Below are 12,640 nucleotides of genomic sequence, written 5' to 3'. Positions count from 1 at the left end.
TGACTTATTAAACTTATAGTTTGGTAATTTTCTCATCTGTCAACGCTTGCTCTCTTTGGGATTGGAATTATTATACTCTTCTTGAAGTCTGAGGGTATTTCGCCTGTCTCATACACCTTGCTCACCAGATGGTAGAGTTTTGTCAGGACTGGCTCTCCCAAGGCTGTCAGTAGTTCTAATGGAAGGTTTTCGACTCAGGTCTTTCACTGCTCTGTCAAACTCTTCATGCAGTATCATATCTCCCATTTCATCTTCATCTACATCCTCTTCCATTTCCACAATATTGTCCTCAAGTACATCACCCTTGTATAGATCCTCTATATACTCCTTCCAACTTTCAGTTTTCCCTTCTTTGCTTAGAACTGAGTTTCCATCTGAGCTCTTGATATTCATACAAGTGGTTCTCTTTAATTTTCCTGTAGGCAGTATCTATATTACCCCTGGTGAGACAAGCCTCTACATCCTTACATTTGTCCTCTACCCATCTCTGCTTAGCCATTTTGCACATCCTGTCGATCTCATTTTTGAGACATTTGTATACCTTTTTGCCTTCTTCATTTACTGCATTTTTATATTTTCTCCTTTCATCAGTTAGGTTCAATAACTCTTCTGTTACCCAAGGATTTCTAGCAGCCCTCATCTTTTTTCCTACTTTATCCTCTGCTGCCTTCACTACTTCGTTTCTCAAAGCTACCCATTCTTCTTCTACTGTATTACTTTCCCCCATTCCTGTCATTTGTTCCCTTACGGTCTCCTTGAAGCTCTGTACAACCACTGGTTCTTTCAGTTTATCCAGGTCCCATCTCCTTAAATTCCCACCTTTTTGCAGTTTCTACAGGTCATAACCAATAGATTGTGGCCAGAGTCCACATTTGCCCCTGGAAATGTCTTACAATTTAAAACCTGTTTCCTAAATCTCTGTCTTACCATTATATAATGTGAAATATTGCAGTATCTCCAGGTCTCTTCCACATATACAACCTTCTTTCATGATTCTTGAACCCAGTGTTAATCATAGCTAAGTTATGATCCGTGCAAAATTCTACCAGATGGCTTCCTCTTTCATTTCTTCCCCCCCCCCCCCCACCCCCCCCCCCCAATCAATATTCACCTACCACGTTTCCTTATTTCCCTTTTCCTGCTACCGAATTGCAGTCACCAATGACTATTAAATTTTCGTCTCCTTTCACTATCTGAATAATTTCTTTTACTTCATCATACATTTCTTCGTCATCTGCAGAGCTAGTTGGCATATAAAGTTCTACTACTGTGGTAGGCGTGGGCTTCGTGTCTATCTTGGCCACAATAATGCGTTTATTATGCTGTTTGTAGTAGCTTACCCACACTCCTATTTTTTTTATTCATTATTTAACCTACTCCTGGTTACCCCTCATTGATTTTGTGTTTATAACCCTGTAGTCACCTGACCAAAAGTCTTGTTCCTCCTGCCACCGAACTTCACCAATTCCCGCTATATCTTACTTTAACTTATCCATTTCCCTTTTTAAATTTTCTAACCTACCTGCCCGATTAAGGGATCTGAAATTCCACGCTCCGTTCCGTAGAACGTCAGTTTTCTTTCTCCTGATAACGACATCCTACTGAGTAGAGCTCGCCCAGAGATCCGAATGGGGGATTATTTTACCCCCGAAATGTTTTACCGAAGAGGACGCCATCATCATTTAACCATACAGTAAATGTGCATGCCCTCGGGAAAAATTTCTGCCATAGTTTCCCCTCGCTTTCGGCCATTCGCAGTACCAGCACAGCAGGGCCGTTTCGGTTCGTGTTACAAGGCCAGATCAGTCATTCATCCACAATGTTGCCCTGCAACTACTAAAAAGGCTGCTGCCCCTCTTTAGGAACCACACGTTTGTCTGGCCTCTCAACAGATACTCCTCCGTTTTGGTTGCCCTATGGTACGTCTATCTGTATCACTGAGGCAAGCAAGCCTCCCCACCAACGGCAAGGTCCATGGTTCATTGGGATGATGATAAATAAAAGTGGCGAGTGGATGAGTGTGTTATGCATTGCAAGGCAAAACACAGCCAACTGGGCACGGTATAGCAAGAGCCAACGCTGCAGCACACTACTGGAACAGAAACCTTTCATCATTTTCCACTATGGAAGTGTTTAGAGAACGTGAGCTTAAGTCCTAAACGAACATAGTGTGGATGTGTAAGCCCTCAGCCTTCGTGCACTAAATTCTTCTCATCTCAGTACCACAGCCTTCGCCATCGGCGTAACCGTGGAATGCAGTAAGGGGTTGGCTGTTCGACCACAAGAAGCAGCAGCCTGCCCTGAGTTACAAGGGGCTAGCGGAAATTCGCGGGGATTGTCAGCTGCACTGTTTTGCTGCTTTACCTACAACTCAGACTATTGTGGTCGTGACATTTCTTGTACCTATTAAGTGTTGCAACAATGTATTTGTATGATTTCAGCTGTTACAACTGCGACTCTTTGGCATCACGGTAATAGGGTACGGCATTTTTTCGCCTGTTTAACTGCACAGTTTTATTTTTCGCTATCGATTTGCTGTAGTACCTTAGAACATATTCTGAGGTCAAACAGAACGACCTCAACGCGAGCCAGCATGAATTTCGAGAATATAGATCATGCAAAACCCAATTCACTTAAAAAGCACAGTTGTCCTGGTGAGTGAAATGCGTTTCGGAAATCAGTAAACACCGTTTTCCCCTGTCTGCCTTGATCTCTGGTTTTCAGACTGTCGTTCGAGTCGGGTTGCACGTAGTCGATGTTTTCCGAATCCATGCTGCTTAGCAGGGGGGAGCTCATTCAGTCTGAGGTAACTCGTTACGCCTGAGTTCAGAATTATAAATTTTCTGCTTGACCAAGATTTCGTGCCACCGTGAAGACCAGCCTAGACTTCAGGGTGGCTCTAATGCCACTCTTGATTCCTTGTGGATAGCTTGGAAGTTAATGCTGATAATCTCTGAGAACTGTACACAGTCGTATGCGTGAATACAAGGTGCGCTGATAAAAAGTAAAACATTTATTAACTGTCGGCTGCTACTTGGTAATCAGCACGTGATTACCGACGCAAAAGGTAATACAGAGTTTGACAGTAGGCGTACAAAAAATATCTCGTGACCAAAGACGTAAGCGTAGTTATGGCGATTCGCTTCTTAAAAGTTTACACAAGTACAGATGGAAATTGTGCTCGAATATCTGATACAAATAAAGCAATATACTGATGTGAGTTGGGCGTTTTACTGCTCTGTAACTGGCAACAGGATCGCGTTTACGTGTATGTTATCTGGGCATCACAACCAATTAAAATAAATCCTCCCCCCCCCCCCCCCCATAAGCATAAAAAAGCAAATGTCGGGCTTGGTAGTCTAGCGATAATGAGCGTGCAGGAACAGTAGAAGTCGCTAGTTCGAATCTCGGTGCCTTTCTTTTTTGTATTTTTAAGTGCAGTGTGCCATGTTTTTGGCTAAATATACCACTTAATCTTTTACCCTTGTTTTCGTCTGTCTGTTGCAGATCCTTTGCTTCGGGAACGGGGAGATGTATCAAGTTGAAATTTTTTTCACATACAGAGGTCGTGTTCCCTTCACGGTGTAAAATATACAGACCTAGAGTGCACTTTTTGTTGACCTACACTAATGAAAATTAGCAAGGAGCAAGGTTTTACAGTACACGTAAAGGAAAAATCCGAAAACTGGCAATTTGTTATTATATCACACGGAAATTGTTATCCAACATCGAACTTCAAATTACAACATCAGTAGTTCTGCGTTCATGTTGACTGGGTCCCAATACTAAACGTCAAATATCGCGCAAGAAATGGCAGTATTGTGTTTCGGAATGTAGCCGTCATCAGATATCCATATGCGATTACTGCATGTGCATATGTCGTTCAAAGTTGCATGTGAAGCAAAATTTCGCAGAATAGACGCAGTTAGCCTCAATGCAAAACTTCTAATTACTCTAATAACAGTAATACTTAAATATCTTCAACATTTCGCGGTCCTGTCACCAACTGTATAAATATTAATTTTAATAATGAACAGTCTCAGTTGCACCGTTTATCTAGAATTTACCTGTGTTTCAGTCGGGATAACCCAACCTTCTTCACAATAACATATCTACTGTCTGTCCATAGTGGACATCGCCAAGTTAATACTACTAATTCATAAACTATCGCCAGACTGTAAAACTTATCTGGCACTGCCTCGGCCCCACTTCGCGACCGCGATACGGCAGCCACGAGTGCTGTACTGGATCTCCACTATGAACACACAGTAAACACTGTTATTCTGAAGAAGGTTGAGTTATCCCTACTGAAACCTGGGTAAAGTCTAGGTAAGCGGTGCAACAGAGGCTGTTCATTATTAAAATAATAATACTGGTCGCCTGCTTCCTGCATGACTTTGTCACATTTATACTATTAAAATGAAAACATTCTCGAAAATCTTTTAATCCGTGGGATCGGTATCTTGCCAGGATCAATGTCGATAACGGGTGAAAATAGTCGAGATTCTCTACTCCCGGAACGTATGAACTGTCTACATACATAATTAAGTTTGTATAACATCCTCACCGAGCGAGTCCATTTTTTCGTTTTTTTTTTTGTATATTATGCAATGTACCTTTTTACTCTTTTGAAAATGTGTCTTAATGACGTGTAAGATTTGGCAGTTCATGGATGACTGACATGCAATGATTCAAACCCATTACATTCTTATGCCTTGTCTTAAATAACAATGCTGCAATGAGACTGAAAATTGAAACCTATTACAGGGTTGCCACAACTTTCCCCCAAGTGAAAGACGTAAATTGTAAAAAAAAAAGTAATGACCTCTGTGTCTCTAAACGTGTGAACAAAAATCTTAAGTACTAACATCAAAATGTTGTGTAATGAACTGCTTGTAGATGGAGAAAGGAAGCCCAATGGTAGATATGTTTAATTAAGATCACTGATTTTATTTTCATAAAGCGAAACCTATTTGGTGACGAAAATATGCATTTTCTTGGAGTTGCGAGACACATTCCTGAAAGCAGTGATGGTATTTAAAATAATCTCAGAAAAAAAGTAGGCCTCTCGAAATAAATGTACAAGGTGGGGAAGAGGTGTGTCAACCAACACTGTAGGTGACTGCTAATAAAATTATGCTTCTATTTCGTAATTGTCGGTTATTACTCACTGAGTTATGTCTATTATCTACAGGTATTGTGTGATTCTTTTTCTTTCAATAAATACATGACTTCATAGTGTACAAACTGCCTGCGATTGCCACAAATTTTTTTTTCTTATCGTCCATTCTTTCAAATATATAAACTACTTTCGAAGTGCCAAAATATACTATAATAAATAAATTTTGTATCAAACGCCGCACTGTACAATGTACTTGCTGTGAGACAGTCACGATGCCCGAAATACATCGCCTGGGGCCGAGGAGGGGCACCACAGTCCTAGGTCCATGGTAGTACCCGCACATTAGTGGCAAACTATGGGCTTTGGATCGGCAGGCCCGATCCGTTAGAGAGACCCACAGAAATGGCCTGCAATTTTGGCCCGCCACGAAAGTCCATTCATGTGGCCAGCCATTCACATGTCACAGTCACCACGTCGATGAAATGAGACCGCGGCGATAACACACGCAACGGGTAACTCGAGCAAATACTCTGAGAGTAGTCAGCAACTCACCGTAAGGATGATCGCCCAGGCACATAGAAAAGACCATCAAACTCTATGACTAAATTTTTGGCTACAGCCTTTGTCAGAAAACGAAAGTAGTTGTGACTTCTTTTTACCGCCAGTTCATTCGTCCAGTTGCGGAAGCTGTCAGGCGCTGACGCCACGCTGTAACACACTACTGCCAGGCGGGCTGCATCGGGCACAGCCCCTGTAAATTAGCAACTGCACAGTCCAGCGAGCTAAGAAAGTTGCAACTCGGTCTGCAGAGGTCCTTGGTGCACACGAGACACTAGAACAGGTGGTGCACACAACCGCGACAGTATCACCGCTGCTGCGGACCTTTCGCTGCATCCACCGTGACTCGTGCGGCCACTGGAGTGTAAGTGTGCCTCCCGGGCAGTCCCGTCGTAGCCGACAATTGGTGCCCAGCATCGACTCCGACTGCACGCCGCCTTCGCTTCCTGTCCACAGTGTTAACTATACAGACGGCGCTTCTACGAAATCGGCAAAAAATTATATACACCATTTAAAGAATATTATGTTTTTGAAGAAAACTACACTGTCAAAAATTCCCTTTAACTAACAGCTAAAATTAAAAACTTTTCCATTTCTGATGATGGTAATTCCGTATCCTTTAACGTAGTTAATTTACTTGTTAACATTCACATTTATGAGACTATTAAAATTACTGATGAGAATCTTCTCCAACACAAAAACCTAATGTACAAGAAATTAAAGATGTCATTAGGTTATTACTTCTGATACTCTCCTACAACTATTTCCAGTTTAACGCTGAAATTTTTTTTACGACCTTAAGCCTTTGCCGTGCCCATTTGTATAACAAGTACGCTTGCCAACAGTTTTGTTAAACATCACAAAAGGCAGTACTTTAAGAAATTGGTGTGACCTGAGCAATTTTCCAGTCTTTAGGTACGGATCTTTCTGTGAGCGGTTGTATATAATTACTAAACATGGAGCTATTGTATCAGCACACTCAGAGGAAATTGACTGGTATACAATCTGGAACGGAAACCTTGCATTTAATAAGTGATTTAAGCTGCTTTGCTACACCGAGGATATATGCTTCTCATTTTGGCACTTTCTGTTGACTGGGCTTCGGGAATACTTGCTTCGTATTCTTTGCTGAAGGAGTTTCGGAAAACCACGTTTCTTAACTCTACTTTAGTAGCACTGTCATCAGTGACTCCACCGTTACTTTCGCGCAGTGAAGGTACTGATGGCGTCTTGACACTGGTGTACTTCATGCATGACCAGAATCTCTTTGGGTTTTTCGCCAGATTTCGAAACAGAGTTTTGTTGCGGAAATTATCAAGAGCATCTCGCTGTAGTAACCGCTATATTTAGAACTTCTGCAAAACATTGCTAGTCTTGCGGATTTTGGATTCTTTTAGTTTTGGCATGCTTTTTCGTTACTTCTGCAACAGCGATTTCACCCGTTTTGTCCATGGGGGATCAGTACCATCACTTATTAATCTATGTGGTATATATATCTCTCAATTGCAATCGATACTATTTCTCTGAAATCATTCCACATCTTTTCTACGCTTACATGATCAGATCGGAAGGAGTGGAGGCTGTTTCCTTAAAAATCGTTAAGAGCAGTGTCAGCTTTTTTTAAACAGATGTACTTTAAGTTTCTTTTTGATGGTTGTAGGTGTTACACTATTCAGTGTACGGGCAACTGACTTGTGGTCGCTAATCCCTGTATTCGTCATGATACTACCTATTCATCCAGGAATATTTGCTGCTATGAGGTCAAGTACGCTTTCGTAACCATTTATGCTTCGAGTGGGCTCACGAACTAATTGTTCAAAATAATTTTTTTAGAAAGCATTCAGTACAATTTCGGCTGACGTTTTATGCGTACCGCCGCCTTTAAAGGTATAAATTTTCCAGCATATCGAGGATAGATCGAAATCAACACCGACTATAATTGTGGGAGTGGGGTACCGATTTGAAATGAGACTCACGTTTTCTTTGAACTGTTCAGCAACTATATCCTCTCACTCGGGGGTCGGTAAAACGATCCAGTTTAGTCCGATTGACAAGTACAGCCTCTACCCAAACTATTTCGCAGGAACTATCTACTTCAGTTTCACTACAAGGTAAACTACTTCTGACAGCAATAAATACTCCAGCACCAACTATGTTTAATCTATCCCTTCTGAACGTTGTTAGGTCGTTTGAAAAAATTTCGGCTTAACATATTTCCGGCTTTAGCCAGGTTTCCGTACCTATAACTGTTTGAGCTTCAGTGCTTTCTATTAGGGCCTGGAGCTCTGGTTCTTTCCCAACACAGCTACGATAATTTACAACACCGATCGTTTCTACAACCACCTTACTGTGTGTTACCTGCCCCCTTTTAGACAGACGCCATTTCTATGTTTTCCTGAGACCCTCTAACCTAAAAATCCGCCCCCACTACCCGTGTAGTGGACTCCTGACCTATTAAGCGGAATCCGGAAACCCACCACACTATGGCTCAAGTCAAGGAATCTGAGGCCTACACAGTCACATAACCGCCTGAGCCTATGATTCATACCTTCCACTCGGCTCTGCACCGAAGGACCACAGTCGGTTCTGTCGATGATGGTGCAGATTATGAGCTCCGCCTTAAACTCGCTTAACCATATCCGCTAAACAAAAGGAGAGAGAATCTCCTCCAATCCAAAGCGACACAAGCCATTGGCACCGACTGGGGCCACCACCTGCAGTTGGGTGCACCCTGTACTCTTCATGGCATCCGGAAGCACTCTTTAGAAATCAGGACTGACTCCCCCACCTTGTGCACACTGCCATCCTTCCACACCTTGGCAGCCATGTTACTAAGGGGGCCCAATTACGCGCCTATTATTGGAGTTCCGAACCACCAGCAAACTCACCTTCTGTGAACACCACGAATTTGCGTTCCAAGAAGGTTCCTCTGGAGGCCCTACGATCGGCCCCTCGCAAAGTCTTTCGCTGCCTGCCATACTTTGGAATGATCTCTCACTCGACCACAGGTGAGGGATCAACCTCAGCGCAGCAGACCAACATAAATGTAGGATAATGACATCACTGCTGCTCGAAGATCTGCAGTCAGAGAAGACAACTCCAAATGCAAGGGGAAAAGACACAAGAATGCTATAAGTAAATATCAGAAACTTATCTATTATAAAGAACATTCCTAGATGTTGAAAGCGACCGAAATTGTTAATTCTACTTACGATGTTTTAAAAGAATTAACTTATATGGTAAAATAAACCAAGTCTGCTTTTCTTCATGGTTACCTGACGTTACGTATATATCTGTTTTGTATTTTTATTCGTCAATGCCTTCCGTTTAAGCACTCACTCAAGCTAAACAGGTCTCTGCTGCCAAGTCATTATCAATTGTCATCGATGAAGGGTGAAAACAAAGGAAAGAGTATTCACTCTCTTTTGCCTGATGGCGGATTTAGGGAGTTGGGATGCATGGCAAAAGCGCATTCTTACGCGACTTTTATTTTTACCAAAGTACTTTTATACCGTAACAGCGTTGTGTACGTTGATTATGACTCTATGATCATACTGATATACTAAAAAGGACAACCAAACCAGCATCCACTGCAACGTGGATAGTAGTACGAAAAGATTTGTTTTTACTTTTTAGACATTACTCCTGACTAGAAAATTCGAAGCGCAAGGGACCGTTACAATCGAGTCTGCACAATTCGAAGTTCGAATAATTAATTCTATTTAACTCGACTTTAGATGAAATCAGGAAAAATCGAAATAAAATTTTTATTTTCTTTTTACTAACGTATTTCCAGTTTTCTTACATGTTATTTGCTTTAGTATTTGAAATGGAAGGTACACACAAATGTTCGAAAATACATACATTCAGCTTCATTCATTTTTCAATACTGAACAAACTGTCACGAATGGTTGCTTTTTGTCAGTTAAGTTTCTCATAAAGAACCTTATGTCTTTGGAGCTAGCGTGTCACTCCTTATTTGTATCTGAGACTTCTGTTCCCAGACTAACCGTAAATGTCTTAGCGTTCCGACAAATACCTTTTGTTCCCTGCATTGAGTAAGGCAATACTATAAACTTTACAATACTATAAACTTTCGCCTGTAAGATGCATACATCATGAACCATGAGCACTTGTTCATCATCGCTTGCGTGAAAGCCATCTCCACTATTGAACAAGTGCTTACAGCTCCAGAATTATGCAGTTTAGAGTCCATGTTTACTGCACTTTTTTTCTTGTTTCGGTCTGTACTGCCGCCTCTGAACGTTGCCTACCCTACAATCCTAGCAACAACAGTACCAGTACACGTATTCCACTGTCAGAGGCAGGATAACGATTTTCACTTACAACTTTCGACACGTTTGTTTCCGGTACAGGGGCCCTTACCTCAAATCGATACATTTGTCTGTTTCCATCATACTAGGAAGTTTGTAACACAATCACGGATCATCTTGCATATACATACATTTACCGGAGCTGGCGCCTGTGACTTTGATGCTCCACAGCGTCGGTGGGTGACGTTTGCAGGCATGAGTTTCTAAGTAAAACTGCAATCTCTAGAAGTGTTGTGGCTCAGTGGTCTGAAGAAGATGATTCTTGCGAGGAAGGAAATATATTTGAAGATGCAAGTAGTGAAGAATTAGCCAATGAACCTGCAGATGTGAATATTGAGGCAGATGGCAGTCCTTCCGATAATATTACTTCATCAGAGTCTGAAAATGGAGCACAACCACAAAAAGGTATAGAAGACCACACATACATTAGTCGGAATGGAGCGATTTGGAAATTAGATCCTCCTGCAACTTTTCGTACGCCTGTCCATAACATCGTAAAGAAGGCACCTAGTCCAGCCCTTGGTTTGAATACCTGTAAACCTAAGGATGCCTGGGACTATTTCACCTCCAAGGAAATGATCATCTGCACAAATATTGAAGGCAGAAGAGTGGCTGCTTTACGTGGAAAAACGTTTTGCTTCCTGGAATGGTGGGTTTTCTTGGTCTTTTACTGCTTTCTGGTGATGAGAAGACTTGGGATGTCCTTATTAGAGAATTATTCTAGGATGAAAAGGAAAATCCTACATAGAAGGCTACCTTGCCAGTAAATAGATTCGAGGATATAAGGAGAATGATTAGATTTGATGACAGGCGTACCCGTGAAGCTCGATCTGCAGATGACGCAGCAGTTCGCTATGTATGGGAACTATTTCTTGACAAGTGTAGAAATAGAATGAATCCCAATCATTCGCTCACAGTTGACGAACAGCTAGTCCTAATCCGTGGAAGATGCAGCTTCACCCAGTATATGCCCTCTGAACCAGCCAAGTGTGGCATAAAAATATTTTTGTTATGTGATCATATTCTTTAGAGGGAACTGTTTACACGAGAAGGAAGCCCCATGAATTTATTCAGAAAAATCTTGGATTGAATGTAGTGAAAGATCTTGCTAAAAGCATTCAATGATCATCAAAAAATATTACCGTTGACAACTTCTTTACTAGTGTGCTTCAGAAGCAAATTACAGTGGTGGGAACATTCAAACAAAATAAACCAGAAATTCCTAATGAGATGAAACCATCTGTCTCAAGAGCAATTCATTCCTCTTTGTTTGCATTTATAGGTGTCATTACAATGGTGAGTTATCTTCCCAATAAGAAGAAGTCTATAGTTCTCATTAGCACAATGCAATACGACAGAAACATTGATGAAACTCATGCAAAAAAGAAACCAGATGCAATAAACTTCTGTAACTCTACGAAGGGTGGAGTAGATAAATGGACCAGAATATTCGTTATTACACTTGCAAGAGACGAACGAGAAGATGTCCATTTGCATTATGGATGAATATGATGGACATCGCAGCAATGACCACTGAAATTTTATTTTCCGCCCAACATCTGACATACCATAGTGGAAGAAGTAATAAAAGGCGTTTGTTCCTAAGAGGTTTAGCAGAGGAAATGGTAAGACCTCTAATGGAACTTCATATTCAGATCCCTAATCTTCCAAAGAAAATCGTTGATGATATGCGAAGATGTCATATTGCCAAACCAACTACATGTTTCAGGAAAAAGAAGAAGATGCAATTATTGTCCATGTAAGAAACACAGGAAAAGTGCTATGACATGCATTAAGTGCAAACCCAACTTTTGTAAGGAACATAGTGGCGTTCTTTGTGCTTCTTGTTTGTCACATGTTGAAAACTAAGAAAGATGCAATTTTATGTGAACAATGAATAATAACTTTTTATAAAAATATTGCCTATACACATAATACTGTGAATAATGAGCATGTTTTAATTGAAGAAATTGGTTGTAATAAGTGTTTTAAAATGTAAACTGCAAGTTATAAGTGAATTAATAAAATAATTTGTATATGTTGTTTGTAAAGGAAAGTAACTAATAAAAATTCACTCTTAGAGTTTTATATATAAGAAATGTTAATCAGGCCCACCAGATCCTGTCACTGTATCTTAGGAATCTTGCGATATGACAAAAAATTTGACAGAACGAAATTTAACTCCAAAGAATGAATATGTGGAAAGAGGAAAATTTTAAATTAGGTCAGGGCCTTGGAGGCCCTGCATATGCATTCACGTGTGTTTTCGGCACCATGCATCCTAGCGTTAAGAGAAACAGAATGTTTGCATAAAGGCAAACCGCCGGGCTGTCCCCGAGTGAATGATACAGACGTCGAACGCATCCGCCACAGTTTCACGAGGGGTCCGCAGAAATCCGTTCGCCGTGCAGCTCGACAGCTCAGCACGCCCCCGATGTCCGTCTGGCGTCTATGCGTCGACGTTTCTGCATCAAACAATATTAAATTCAGCTACTGCGAGCTGTTCGTGAGGGTGCTAACATCGTGTGAAGTTCCGTAATTTCACTCTTGGCAAGGTGGAGCATGGCTGTTTTCTCCCACAGTTAGTGTTTAGTGACGAGGCAACACTCCATTTACATGGAGAGGT

The sequence above is a fragment of the Schistocerca gregaria genome, unplaced genomic scaffold (assembly GCF_023897955.1).
Source record: "Schistocerca gregaria isolate iqSchGreg1 unplaced genomic scaffold, iqSchGreg1.2 ptg000526l, whole genome shotgun sequence".
Classification (NCBI taxonomy): domain Eukaryota; kingdom Metazoa; phylum Arthropoda; class Insecta; order Orthoptera; family Acrididae; genus Schistocerca; species Schistocerca gregaria.
Note: the sequence above shows the minus strand (reverse complement) of the source record.